This window comes from Schistocerca serialis, chromosome 9 (genome assembly GCF_023864345.2).
Source record: "Schistocerca serialis cubense isolate TAMUIC-IGC-003099 chromosome 9, iqSchSeri2.2, whole genome shotgun sequence".
NCBI classification, from domain to species: Eukaryota; Metazoa; Arthropoda; class Insecta; order Orthoptera; family Acrididae; genus Schistocerca; species Schistocerca serialis.
In genome coordinates, this window is record NC_064646.1 from 29,320,217 (window position 1) to 29,333,691 (window position 13,475).

The following is a 13,475-nucleotide window of genomic DNA, read 5'->3' on the forward strand; positions in this document are numbered from 1 at the left end:
GGACTACTCCACAGGATGTCGTTATCAGGAGAAAGAAAACTTGCGTTCTACGGATCGGAGCATGGAATGTCAGATCTCTTAAACGGGCAGGTATAAGAAAATTTAAAAAGGAAAATGGATAGGTTAAAGTTAGATATAGTGGGAATTAGTGAAGTTCGGTGGCAGGAGGAACAAGACTTTTGGTCAGGTGAATACAGGGTTATACACTCCTGGAAATTGAAATAAGAACACCGTGAATTCATTGTCCCAGGAAGGGGAAACTTTATTGACACATTCCTGGGGTCAGATACATCACATGATCACACTGACAGAACCACAGGCACATAGACACAGGCAACAGAGCATGCACAATGTCGGCAATAGTACAGTGTATATCCACCTTTCGCAGCAATGCAGGCTGCTATTCTCCCATGGAGACGATCGTAGAGATGCTGGATGTAGTCCTGTGGAACGGCTTGCCATGCCATTTCCACCTGGCGCCTCAGTTGGACCAGTGTTCGTGCTGGACGTGCAGACCGCGTGAAACGACGCTTCATCCAGTCCCAAACATGCTGAATGGGGGACAGATCTGGAGATCTTGCTGGCCAGGGTAGTCGACTTACACCTTCTAGAGCACGTTGGGTGGCATGGGATACATGCGGATGTGCATTGTCCTGTTGGAACAGCAAGTTCCCTTGCCGGTCTAGGAATGGTAGAACGATGGGTTCGATGACGGTTTGGATGTACCGTGCACTATTCAGTGTCCCCTCGACGATCACCAGTGGTGTACGGCCAGTGTAGGAGATCGCTCCCCACACCATGATGCCGGGTGTTGGCCCTGTGTGCCTCGGTCGTATGCAGTCCTGATTGTGGCGCTCACCTGCACGGCGCCAAACACGCATACGACCATCATTGGCACCAAGGCAGAAGCGACTCTCATCGCTGAAGACGACACGTCTCCATTCGTCCCTCCATTCACGCCTGTCGCGACACCACTGGAGGCGGGCTGCACGATGTTGGGGCGTGAGCGGAAGACGGCCTAACGGTGTGCGGGACCGTAGCCCAGCTTCATGGAGACGGTTGCGAATGGTCCTCGCCGATACCCCAGGAGCAACAGTGTCCCTAATTTGCTGGGAAGTGGCGGTGCGGTCCCCTACGGCACTGCGTAGGATCCTACGGTCTTGGCGTGCATCTGTGCGTCGCTGCGGTCCGGTCCCAGGTCGACGGGCACGTGCACCTTCCGCCGACCACTGGCGACAACATCGATGTACTGTGGAGACCTCACGCCCCACGTGTTGAGCAATTCGGCGGTACGTCCACCCGGCCTCCCGCATGCCCACTATACGCCCTCGCTCAAAGTCCGTCAACTGCACATACGGTTCACGTCCACGCTGTCGCGGCATGCTACCAGTGTTAAAGACTGCGATGGAGCTCCGTATGCCACGGCAAACTGGCTGACACTGACGGCGGCGGTGCACAAATGCTGCGCAGCTAGCGCCATTCGACGGCCAACACCGCGGTTCCTGGTGTGTCCGCTGTGTCGTGCGTGTGATCATTGCTTGTACAGCCCTCTCGCAGTGTCCAGAGCAAGTATGGTGGGTCTGACACACCGGTGTCAATGTGTTCTTTTTTCCATTTCCAGGAGTGTAAATACAAAATCAAATAGAGGTAATGCAGGAGTAGGTTTAATAATGAATAAAAAAATAGGAGTGAGGGTAAGCTACTACAAACAACATAGTGAAGGCATTATTGTGGCAAAGATAGGCACGAAGCCCACACCTACTATAGTAGTACAAGTTTATATGCCAACTAGCTCTGCAGATGATGAAGAAGTTGATGAAATGTATGATGAGATAAAAGAAATTATTCAGGTAGTGAAGTGACACGAAAATTTAATAGTCATGGGTGACTAGAATTCGACAGTAGGAAAAGGAAGAGAAGGAAACGTAGTAGGTGAATATGGATTGAGGCTAAGAAATGACAGAAGAAGCCGCATGGTAGAATTTTGCACAGAGCATAACTTAATCATAGCTAACACTTGGTTCAAGAATCATGAAAGAAGTTGTTTGTATGGAAAAACCCTGGAAATACTAATAGGTTTCAGATATATTATATAGTGGTAAGACACAGATTTAGGAACCAGATTTTAAATTGTAAGATATTTCCAGGGGCAGATGTGAACTCTGACCACAATCTATTGGTTATGAACTGTAGATTAAAACTGAAGAAACTGCAAAAAGGTGGGAATTTAAGGAGATGGGACCTCGATAAACTGAAAGAACCAGAGGTTGTACAGAGTTTCATGGAGAGCATAAGGGAACAATTGACAGGAATGGGGGAAAGAAATACAGTAGAAGAAGAATGGGAAGCCTTGAGGAATGAAATAGTGAAGGCAGCAGAGGATCAAGTAGGTAAAAAGACGAGGGCTAGTAGAAATCCAAGGGTAACAGAAGAGATACTAAATGTAATTGATGAAAGGAGAAAATACAAAAATGCAGCAAGTGAAGCAGGCAAAAAGGAATACAAACGTTTCAAAAATGAGATCAACTGGAAGTGCAAAATGGCTAAGCAGGGATGGCTAGAGGACAAATGTAAGGATGTAGAGGCTTATCTCATGAGGGGTAAGATAGATACTGCCTACAGGAAAATTAAAGAGACCTTTGGAGAAAAGAGAACCACTTGTATGAATATCAAGAGTTCAGATGGAAACACAGTCCTAAGCAAAGAAGGGAAAGCAGAAAGGTGGAAGGAGTATATAGAGGGTCTATACAAGGGCGATATACTTGAGGACAACATTATGGAAATGGAAGAGGAGGTAGATAAAGATGAAATGGGAAATATGATACTGCGTGAAGAGTTTGACAGAGCACTGAAAGACCTGAGTCAAACACGGCCCCGGGAGTAGACAACATTCCATTACAACTACTGACGGCCTTGGGAGAGCCAGTACTCTACCATCTGGTGAGCAAGATGTATGAGACAGGCGAAATTCCCTCAGACTTCAAGAAGAATACAATAATTCCAATCCTAAAGAAAGCGGGTGTTGACAGATGTGAAAATTGCCGAACTATCAGTTTAATAAGTCACAACTGTAAAATACTAACGCGAATGCTTTACAGACGAAGGGAAAAACTGGTTGAAGCTGACTTCGGGGAAGATGAGTTTGGATTTCGTAGAAATGTGGGAACACGCGAGGCAATACTGACCCTACGACTTATCTTAGAAGAAAGATTAAGAAAAGGCAAACCTACGTTTCTAGCATTTGTAGATTTAGAGAAAGTTTTGACAATGTTGACTGGAATACTCTCTTTCAAATTCTGAAGGTGGTAGGGGTAAAATATAGGGAGCGAAAGGCTATTTACAATTTGTACAGAAACCAGATGGCAGTTATAAGAGTCGAGGGACACGAAAGGGAAGCAGTGGTTGGGGAGGGAGTAAGACAGGGTTGTAGCCTCTCCCCGATGTTATTCAGTCTGTATATTGAGCAAGCAGTGAAGGAAACAAAAGAAAAGTTCGGAGTAGGTATTAAATGCATGGAGAAGAAACAAAAACTTTGAGGTTCGCCGATGACATTGTAATTCTGTCAAAGACCGCAAAGGACATGGAAGAGCAGTTGAACGGAATGGACAGTGTCTTGAAAGGAGGGTATAAGATGAACATCAACAAAAGCAAAACGAGGATAATGGAATGTAGTCGAATTAAGTCGGGTGATGCTGAGGGAATTAGATTAGGAAATGAGACGCTTAAAGTAGTAAAGGAGTTTTTCTATTTGGGGAGCAAAATAACTGATGATGGTCGAAGTAGAGAGGATATAAAATGTAGACTGGCAATGGCAAGGAAAGCATTTCTGAAGAAGAGAAATTTGTTAATATCGAGTATAGATTTAAGTGTCAGGAGGTCGTTCTGAAAGTATTTGTATGGTGGGTAGCCATGTATGGAAGTGAAACATGGACAATAAATAGTTTAGACGAGAAGAGAATAGAAGCTTTCGAAATGTGGTGCTACAGAAGAATACTGAAGACTAGATGGGGCCGGCCGGAGTGGCCGAGCGGTTCTAGGCGCTACAGTCTGGAACCCCGCGACCGCTACGGTGGCAGGTTCGAATCCTGTCTCGGGCATGGATGTGTGTGATGTCCTTAGGTTAGTTAGGTTTAAGTAGTTCTAAGTTCTAGGGGACTGATGACCATAGATGTTAAGTCCCATAGTGCTCAGAGCCATTTTAAATTTAATGTGTTATCTCACAAGTCGTAGTTATTAATTATAAATAATGTATTTGCTGCAATTCTTGTTACAAAGGCCAACGATCGGAATATTTCCCCAGTGCCCAGAAATCTTAACATGGCTGCCAGTCTATATGAAACACACAATTTACACACTGGAAGTTTTGGCTATTACGAAATCTTCTGTAAAATCATATCTATTACTGAGTTTACGGGTTGGCTCGTGTGTGTCGCGGTGTTGGTAAATGCTTTTTTTCAGTTATGGTGAGCAAAAAAAATCACCTCTTGCATTTGAATGAAATTACGAAACAAATGTCCATCTATAAATATATTTGGTGACATACGTTATTTCAGAGCGTTTGTAGATAGCGCAACATCGAGATTATAGATAGTACGCGATCGAAAACTGGCATTGGATGGCATACCTTAACTGAAATCAATTTAAAACCGAAAACCCGATGAAAATTCAACTGAGTTAACGAATAAATTGTACTACCATGTATCTCAGATCGTTGCACAGCATACTGTAGTGGTCGTCTACCAGCAATTCGCTGTTCAAGCTATCGACGAGCCCTAAACTTCTTCGAAGTTTCCTCAGCTGTTCTTCGACAATCGCTAACAGCTGTGCTTATTTTTAAAATTTTAGGAACTGGAACGCATGTCTCCAATCACGCAACCCTGCCCGCAATCCTCTCCCACGCCCCTCTCTCTCTCCTCTTCCTCCTCAGCCTTGAAAACTTTTAATAAATCATTTTTTTACAAAATAATGTTTTGAAATTCAGGTTTGTAAAACGTAATAACTTATAATGAAAACAATAAAACCACAAGATTTTATGTAAACAACAGCTGCTACCGCGTCCGCCTTATCGATTCAATAAACATGTACTATTCTGAGCCTCTGGTGCCGACTTGTTCCAATGAGTTAAAAAAAAAATCCTCAAGAGTTGCCGGAGCGCCTTTCAAGTCGAAATTAAGCCCTGGCTAACAGAGACATTTTAACCCTGTCCATTTTCGTAAAGAAACTTTGTGGTCTGCGATCCAAATAAAGCTGGCAACAGCGGTGAGAGCGCAAACCACGCTACCCAGCTCGTCCCGTGTGCCGCTGGCGCTGTCTCTCGTGAGGTCTGGTGTCCCGTCCGCAGTTCACGTAGACGTTAGCTGCCTCGTCCCGTATGAGGACAGCTTTACCACTGTTTACCGCCGAGATCTTCATGACTCGTGGAGAAGGCGGGAGAAAGAAAGGAACCCAATCCTGAACTCTCGTTTTGGTGCTAGCAACCCGACACAGTACGTTTCCGGAAGTGTCAATCTTAGTAGGTTATTTGTTGCGAAAGGGTTCCGGCGTAGTGTTTTAACCCGTCAGAAGACTTTTGCACTTTACAGCATTTTTGACAATACTGGACATGAGGTGAACATAACCGTTCCAAACCTCACCTCGGACCTATGATACCTACCTTTCAGATTATGCTGATACAATAGCTCCCTACTTAGCAATCATATACAACCGCTCGCTCACCGATAGATCTGTGCTTACAGATTGCAAAAATTGCGCAGGTCGCACCAGTGTTTAAGAAAGGTAGTAGGAGTAATCCATCGAACTACAGACCTATATCATTGACGTCGGTTTACAGTAGGATTTTGGAGCATATATTGTATTAAAACATTGTGAATCACCTCGAAGGGAACGATCTATTATTACGTAATCAGCATGCTTGCAGAAAACATCGTTCTTGTGCAACGCAGCTAGCTCTTTATTGGCACGAAGTAATGGCCGCTATCGACAGGGGATCTCAGGTTGATTCTGTGTTCCTGGATTTCCGGAAAGCTTTTGACACCGTTCCTCACAAGCGACTTCTAATCAAGCTGCGGGCCTATGGGGTATCGTCTCAGTTGTGCGACTGGATTCGTGATTTCCTGTCAGGAAGGTCGCAGTTCGTAGTAATAGACGGCAAATCATCGAGTAAAATTGAAGTGATATCAGGTCTTCCCCAGGGAAGCGTCCTGAGGCCTCTGCTGTTCCTGATCTACATAAATGACCTGGGTGACAATTTGAGCAGTTCTCTTAGGTTGTTCACAGATGATGCTGTAATTTACCGTCTAGTAAGGTCATCCGAAGACCAGTATCAGTTGCAAAGCGATTTAGAAAAGATTGCTGTATGGTGTGGCAGGTGGCAGTTGACGCTAAATAACGAAAAGTGTGAGGTGATCCACACGAGTTCCAAAAGAAATCCGTTGGAATTCGATTACTCGATAAATAGTACAATCCTCAAGGCTGTCAATTCAACAAAGTACCTAGGTGTTATAATTACGAACAACTTCAGTTGGAAAGACCACATAGATAATATTATGGGGAAGGTGAGCCAAAGGTTGCGTTTCATTGGCAGGACACTTAGAAGATGCACCAAGTCCTCTAAAGAGACAGCTTACACTACACTCGTTCGTCCTCTGTTAGAATATTGGTGCGCGGTGTGGGATCCTTACCAGGTGGGATTGACGGAGGACATCGAAAGGGTGCAAAAAAGGACAGCTCGTTTTGTATTATCACGTAATAGGGGAGAGAGTGTGGCAGATATGATAAGCGAGTTGGGATGGAAGTCATTAAAGCAAAGACGTTTTTCGTCGCGGCGAGATCATTTTACGAAATTTCAGTCACCAACTTTCTCTTCCGAATGCGAAAATATTTTGTTGAGCCCAACCTATATAGGTAGGAATGATCATCAAAATAAAATAAGAGAAATCAAAGCTCGAACAGAAAGGTTTAGGTGTTCGTTTTTTCCGCGCGCTGTTCGGGAGTGGAATGGTAGAGAGACAGTATGATTGTGGTTCGGTGAACCCTCTGCCAAGCACTTAAATGTGAACTGCAGAGTAGTCATGTAGATGTAGATGTACCTTCACACCAATACTTTTCCACTCTGTTCAGTGGTGCTTTCGTGTAGCACGTAATCGTCCTCCCGCTGCGGGAAATCGTTTACTGCGGAAATGCAATTGTTGCAGCGTGCGCCATCGCGTGCAGCGGGCTGCCCGTCGCGCCGCAGCTGCATTGATTAATTACCCGGGGAGTGCGACACATATTTGACAGGACGCTGCCAACATAAATTTGCGACTGGCGCTACGGCTAGCGTGCGCTCTGCTTTTCACTAATAAAACAAGAACGCCTGAAATGCCATCGAAATTCCATAGCGTAGCAAAATATTAACCGTGCCATGAAGTCTCCCCGCGTCGCCTGATCCGATTCGAAACGCTTTTTATTAAACAGGTAATCTCGCAGCACATACGCCACCCCACCGTGCGGCGATAGATGGAATTCCTTCATCGAAATACACCACCGAGAGAGAAAAAACATTAGATTCAATTTTAGTTTTTGCCCTTACGTCACGCACGATTTCAGCTATACCAGGGTTTGTGGTTCAACACCTATTAAATAATCTAATCATCAGGTGATTTTGTGATCCAGTTCGAAGAATACAGTAATACAAAAAATTAACGTCGTTCCCTAATTGGTCTTAGAATACTGTACCTGAGAAATAACGAAGTTTCACCTTGAATTGAATTTAAACTATAGGTTATTTCTAATATTTTGAATGTAGTTTCTTAAAGTCCTGATGGGGCAGAGGGCTGGCTGCAAGACATTTATTGTAAATCAATGAAATGTTTGCCGTAACATCACCTGAAACACGTATGTAACATAGCAGCGATGGCGAGGCATTGTAGCATCTGTGACCAGAGAGTTTGCGCTTGACCGCGCGAGTGTTGCGAGCGGTTCTCAGTCAGTCAGTAGTCGTTGCGAGTCTGTCAGTAGTCGTTGCGAGTCTGTAGCTCTGTCTAGTTGAGGGCAGTACTCAGTCAGTAGTCGTCATGCAGAGCGGTCGGTCAGTAGTAGCAGCCCAGTGCGGTTGTGTGATGTAGGCGGTCGGCAACACTGGTCAAGATGCTGAATGAGGTATACTGTTAATTAATATAATCATTAGACAATGTAAAACTTATTTATTGTAATCAATCTCTAACAAGTCCCCCAATAATAATTTTGATTTCAAAAGCATTTTTCAAAAAATTTTATTTTTTATTGAACTAAAGATTTCGTTGCACTTCCCATTTCATTCCACTTCTTTTGAAGAAAAATTTCAGTAAATTCACAGAGAAAAGGAATAATATTATTTGCAATGCAGTTCCTCCAAGCCGTGCGCAGAAATAAGAGCAGAAATTTGACATCCAGTTATTCTGAGGTAAGACTTTAATTCTGATTGTTTTACACAGGGCCAAAGACCGATGTTTCGGTTTAATTGAATTTTCTTATCACTGAATAGACTTTAATTTTTTGTGAGGAATCTATATTTGAGTCAGATTGCGAATTTCACATTTTTGTTGCCATTGTCAGTACATTTCATTGTGGGCAGGTTACGCTTAGAGCAATGTCCATTAGCATTCATAATTAAATATTGTCATATTTCTTTCTTTCAAATTTTTGTGGGGAGGTTACACTCGGCTCCCATTTGTATTAAGTATTGTCATTTTTTCCTTTTAAAAATTACGGTGGGGAGGTTACACTTGGCGACACCCAGTCCAGGATCGTATTTCGTTGAGAGTCTTTTGAACAACCGTCAGATATCTGCTCTTATTTGCTTAGATATAATTAGGATTTGGCGCTACGCTTTTACTAATCTTGTGACTTTCTTTCTACAGGTCAACGGCAATTCGTTGCTCTGTTGTATTTGTGTGTTGCTTTTGCATTGTGCTTATTTATTTTTGAATAATTGTGACTATTGCAAAAATGCCGCGAAAGACTGTGAATAGTGTATCGCGAAGTATTATGAATGAAATTACCGACTTAAACAACGTGACCGATAGTAATTGTGATACGCAGCGTAATGATAACAATCCTGCGTTCACTAACAATCAGTGCATTCCACCCACTAATGATGACTTTTACCTTAATGATGAACAAACGAACTCAATTGTCTCTTCTGTTAATTTGACGACAATTGATGACGCGGGACGCTCTATTGTAATGAGCGCTGCCCAGCTTAACACACCCGATTCGGGAAACTCAAGTAATGTACAGACAAATTTGTCTAATGAAAATGAACAGGATACTCAAAGTACGATGGATCTATTTAATTCCGAAATAATGTCTGACAGTGTACATCCGACTGATAAACCTTTCTGTAAATTACAGAATGACCAAATGGTCACGCAAAACAAGACAATTCCAGATCCACCATTAAACACCACAGAGAATAGAAACGCTAATTTTGTGTCGGATCCACTTAAGGCATTGTTGCTACAAATTCTTGAAAAACAAGACAACAGTAGTAAAGATCTCAAACAACAATTTAGTGAACAGAACAAAAAAATTAGACAAACTTATTGAAAAGATCAGACAACAGAGTGAAAGTTTTGACAACCATTTCAAACAACTTAGCGAAACAATTGATAAAAGTGTCGATCTCACAAACGAAAAACAAGACGACCTTAAAGAACAGAACAAACAAGTTAGTGAGCAGATTACAGCTGTTACCATGCAATGTCAGGACAGTAAAGAACAATTACGTGAGGATACTAAGACTTGTGCTAATAACAGTAATGAAAAAATTGGCACTGTTGCACAAGAATTAAGTAGCACACGTATAGACACAACAGAATCACATAAAGACGAGATTATTGCAGTCACCGAACAATGTTCAGCAAAGGCAACACTGATACACGAAATTAATGCAGTCACTGAAGAATGCCCTAAAAACGCAGTACAGATTCGCGACGAAGTTAATTTAGAGTCAGTGGAAGTTTTACACACTGTGAATACGGAAGTTGTTAATAAAAGTGAACGACACAACAACCAAATTGACGAAAGTAGTAAAGTAATAGAATTAACAATTATTTCAGTCACCAATACGTCACAGAACCCGCCACGTTGCGAAGATTTGTCAGACTTACGCAGCGCGTATCATGTGAGCAATTTACAGCAACTACGCGACTTAAAATCCGAAAAGCCACGCGACTTAAAATCTGAAAAGCTATGCAACTCGAAATCGGAAATGACACAGACAAACAGACTTTCACACAAACCTGAACGTGTCTCAAACTTAGTGACGAGAACGTGGATTTCGAGCAATTTTTATACGCAAGAAAGTGTAAAGAATTTAATAATGATAGAACACAGGTACACGCTTTGAGCTGTATACGTCAATTTGTTTTTATACCTTCACCGCTATTGCCTGTAATGCGGAAGCTAGCTTTGAAACAGATGCGACAATTTATTTTTGTATTTACAACAGCATTGCCTATAATGAAGAAACTAGAATTAACTTGGATACAACTATTTGCTTTTGAAATTTTACTGCTATTGCCTGTAACACAAAAGCTGAAATTTATTTGCAGTGCGTAAATGACCTCAGGGGATTCATTACGCTTTAATGAATATGTGCCGTAGCGAGCATAGGGCCCCGAGCTGTAGTAGTGCTGTTTCATCTTTAGTTTTCTGCACTGCTGCCTTTTCTTCTGCTATCCTTTATATCTATCAAAACTGCTCTTTAACTATTGCTCTACCTAGAATTAAGAAATATTGTACTGAAAACCCGATATGACAAATCTTTTACCGAATGTGACAATTTTCAGCAGGCACTCCCGTAATGACAACTACCGCCGTAACTTTATTAACAGATAAAATCGTAATCATCAGTATGTACAAAATGTTCGGCAGTCGCAACCACATTTTTGTAACAATAGATGTTTTTCACTACAATAGCATGAAAGTCAGCCGCTTAGCATACCTAACCAACAATGCAGTCTACAAGGTCAACCAAACTTTAATGTTTCGCCGCGTGCACGTATAGTCCTAGCTCCAACAAATAGTAACGCATGGCAGCAAAGAAATAACTACGTACAGACAACACACTATTTCAACTCGTATCGCAATGCGCCGTATAGAAATTACTATCAGGACAGACGTAAAAAGAATGATGAGCACAATTTTCAGCGTACATTTAATAACAGTCGATCTTATGAGCAGCAACAACATCAGCAACAACAAATAATCATGAATGGAACAGACAATAGGTGTCATCCATAGCGTAACGCGTCAGTATGAAATAACAGAACAGTTCATATAGTGGATATGCCACAACATTCTCCCGTAAATAATAGCACGTACGACAGAATTTAACCAGATACAGCACAGATTGCATATTACAGTAACGCAAACATTACTTTTGACACGCAGAATTTTGCCCACGAGAATGTTATTTGAAACATGCTCTGTTGCATGCACCACTTTTATCGCACCCAGATCTTACCAGAAATTTTTCCATTGCCACCGACAGTTCCAACACCGCTTTAGGCGTACACATTTTCCAGGAAATTGAAGAAGATGGTTCTACTATAATTAAAAACATCGCATTTGCAAGTCGCATTTTGTCACCTGCTGAACGAAATTATTCCGTTACAGAATTGGAAACATTATGTGTTGTATGGGCTTTCACGAGATTTAGGCACTTTCTTTATGGCAGACATACCACCGTTTACACAGACCATAGAGCGATACAATTTTTACTCTCGGCTAAATTTACTCACGACAGGTTAAGTAGATGGAAACTTTATTTACAGGAATTTAATTTTACAATTGTTCACATTCCCGGCACACAAAATGTTATAGCAGACGCACTATCGCGTTCTCTCGGCAACAATCAGCAAGACGTAGCAACCAACTTCTGCAAAACAAATTTCAGTGTCATGTACATTCAGCAAGTTGCATTTGAAAACTTTATTTCATCGTCATTACAGGACATAGCAAAGGAGCAAAATAAAGACAATGTGTGGAAAGAAATTAAACACCTTTGGCAAGATAAGAATAATGTTACGATTAGGAACCACTACACAGTACGCAATGACATTCTGTTTCGCCGCTCTCATCCTGACAGCAACAATTGGTTATTATGCATTCCTGACGAACTGGTTAACAAATTAATCTGGTATACTCATTTAAGTTACGCACATTACGGAGCACGAAAATGTTTTCTTATACTGGAGAAACGTATACGACGAGTTTTAGCGTCTTGTAAAATTTGCCAGAAAGCTAAATCAGACACCACTTCACATATTCCTCCTTTATATCCCATTATACCTGTTAAATTAAGACATATGGCCGCAGTAGATATTTTTGGTCCGATTCCGAGAACTAACAGAGGTTTTTGCTACATTTTTGTCGCTGTTGAGCTCACTTCAAAATTTGTTACTTTCACTCCGTTACGCAAGGCTACTGCTAAAACTGTTTCTAAAGCATTTGTAAAACATTTTCTATTTCATGTAGGGCATGTGATGAAAGTAATTTCTGACAATGGATCACAATTTCGTAGTAGCGTATGGACACGCATGTTACGAGCTAGAAACATTTCTCCGATCTATATATCCAAGTACCACGCTTCTTCGAACCCCTGTGAAAGATTAATGAAAGAAATTGGTAAGTTGTGCCGAATATACTGCCACAAAAGACATATTGATTGGGATACATACATACTCTCATTCCAAGATGTAATTAATTCCATACCAAATGAATCCACTATGCTATCTCCGTCTGTTATACTGAAAAACGTTGAACCACCGAACAAAATTAAAAAATTAGTAAAATTACCCAAATGTAGGCGACTAAGACACCACGAAATAATTGACATTGCGCTGAAGAACATCAAACGTGCCGCAGAGCGCCGGAGAAGACAGCAAAAACGGGTTTGTACACGCCGCGACTTTCACGTTGGACAGAAAATATTAGTACGTACACACTATTTATCCAGCAAATTAAAAGGTAAGTGCAGCAAATTTGAACTTCTATACGCAGGTCCATATCGGATTCGCAGCATCCCTCACCCCAATGTTGTACACGTCGAAACTTTGAGAACTAGAAAATCGAAAGGCAATCACCATATCTCAAACATTAAACCGTTTATTGAGTGAAACCACTGTATGATTCAACACACTATGATGCCATTTACTAATGCAATTATTTCACGTGACTAATTACTGATGATTATCGTATTTTTTCTTGGCAAGTGCCCGGCAAGGTAAGGTTAGCAGGTCGCTTTTCTTGTCGTTACACATCAGACCGTGCATATTTTTCTAAATGAACTTACGTATTTTATGACTAATTATGCAATGTTAGCTAATGACATGTTAATTTCATTACATTTTTTTTCATTAAAGTCTTTAATTCTCGCCTCTATACAAGCTGAACACAACGAACGTCACATTTTGTCTTTTTATGTAAGATTGTTCTCAGTTTTGTTTGTA